The sequence below is a fragment of the Triticum aestivum genome, chromosome 3A (assembly GCF_018294505.1).
Source record: "Triticum aestivum cultivar Chinese Spring chromosome 3A, IWGSC CS RefSeq v2.1, whole genome shotgun sequence".
Taxonomy (NCBI): domain Eukaryota; kingdom Viridiplantae; phylum Streptophyta; class Magnoliopsida; order Poales; family Poaceae; genus Triticum; species Triticum aestivum.
Genome location: NC_057800.1, coordinates 101895000 through 101897303, shown reverse-complemented (window position 1 = coordinate 101897303; position 2304 = coordinate 101895000).

Genomic DNA, 2304 nt, shown 5'->3' with positions numbered 1-2304 from the left:
TGCAAAGATAAACCAATCATACATAAAAGATTTAGAGAAGAATCAAATATTGTTCATAGATAGACTTGATCATAGACCCACAATTCATCAGATCTCAACAAACACACCGCAAAAAGAGTTACATCGGATAGATCTCCAAGAAGATCGAGGAGAACTTTGTATTGAGATCCAAAGAGAGAGAAGAAGCCATCTAGCTAATAAATATGGACCCAAAGGTCTGAAGTAAACTAATCACACATCATCGGAGAGGCCATGGAGTTGATGTAGAGGCCCTCCGTGATCGATGCCCCCTCCGGCGAAGCTCCGCAAAAGGCCCCAAGATGGGATCTCTTGGGTACAGAAAGTTGCGGCGGTGGAAATAGGGTTTCGTGGTGCTCCTGGATGTTTTGGGGGTATATGCATATATATAGGGTGAGGAAGTAGGTCGGTTGAGCCATTAGGGGCCCACGAGGGGGGAGGGCGTGCCCCCTGCCTCGTGGACTCCTCGTTTGTTTCTTGACGTCCACTCCAAGTCCTCTGGATCACGTTTGTTCCAAAAATAACTCTCCCGAAGGTTTCATTCCGTTTGATATTCCTTTTCTACGAAACACTAAAATAGGCAAAAAAAACAACAATTTGCACTAGGCCTTGGGTTAGTAGGTTAGTCCCAAAAATAATATAACAGTGTAAAATAAAGCCCATTAACATCCAAAACAGATAATATAATATCATGGAACAATCAAAAAATATAGATATGTTGGAGACGTATCACACACCTCATGGGACATCAATTGTTCTCTTAGCCGTGTGCGGTGCCCCCCTCCACAGTTTACTCCTCCGGTCATAGCGTCGTAGTGCTTAGGCGGAGCCCTGCACGGATCACATCACCATCACAGTCATCACACCGTCGTGCTGACGGAACTCTCCCTCAACTCTTTGCTGGATCAAGAGTTCGAGGGACGTCATCGAGCTGAACGTGTGCTGAACTCGGAGGTGCCGTACGTTCGGTAATTGATCAGTTGGATCATGAAGACGTTCGACTACATCAACCGCATTAACCTAACGCTTCCGCTTTCGGTCTACGGGGGTACGTGGACACACTCTCCCCTCTTGTTGCTATGCATCTCCTAGACAGATCTTGCATGATCATAGGATTTTTTTTGAAATTGCATGCTACGTTCCCCAACAATGGCATCCGAGCCAGGTCCATGCGTAGATGATATGCACGAGTAGAACACAAAGAGTTGTGGGCAATAATAGTCATAATTCTTACCACCAACATCTTATTTTGATTCGGTGGTATTGTTGGATGAAGCAGCCCGGACCAACATTACTTGACCATGTTCATGAGACCGGTTCTACCGACATGCTTTTGCACACAGGTAGTTGGTGATACGTCTCCAATGCATCTATATTTTTTGGTTGTTCCATGCTATTATACTATCAACCTTGGATGTTTTATATGCATTTATATGCTATTTTACATGATTTTTGGGACTAACCTATTAACCTAGAGCCTAGTGCCAGTTTCTGTTTTTTCCTTGTTTTTGAGTTCTACAGAAAAGGAATACCAAACGGAGTCCAATAGACGTGCCAATTTTTGACGATTTTTTATGGACCAAAAGAAGACCCCGAAGTAAAAGAGTTGGGCCAGAAGAGTCTCGGGCCGTCCACGCGGGTGGGCCCCCCAGGCGCGTGGGCCTGCCTCGTGGACGGCTCGGAAACCTTCTTGACGTGAGACCGATGCCAAAAATTCCTATAAATACAGAAACCTCCAGAAAATAACCTAGATCGGGAGTTCCCCCGCCAGAAGCCTCTGTAGCCACCGAAAACCAATCTAGACCCGTTCCGGTGGCCTGTCGGAGGGGGGAATCCCTCTCCGGTGGCCATCTTCATCATCCCGGTGCTCTCCATGACGAGGAGGGAGTAGTTCTCCCTCGAGGCTGAGGGTATGTGCTAGTAGCTATGTGTTTGATCTCTCTCTCTCTCTCTCTCTCTCTCTCTCTCTCTCTCTCTATCTCTCTCTCTCTCGTGTTCTTGAGTCGGCACGATCTTGATGTATCGCAAGCTTTGCTATTATATTTGGATCTTATGATGTTTCTCCCCCTCTACTCTCTTGTGATGAATTGAGTTTTCCCTTTGAAGTTATCTTATCGGATTGAGTCTTTAAGGATTTGAGAACACTTGATGTATGTCTTCCACGTGCTTATCTGTGGTGACAATGGGATATCATGTGATCCACTTGATGTATGTTTTGGTGATCAACTTGCGAGTTCCGTGGCCTCATGAACTTATGCATAGGGGTTGGCACACATTTTTGTCTTG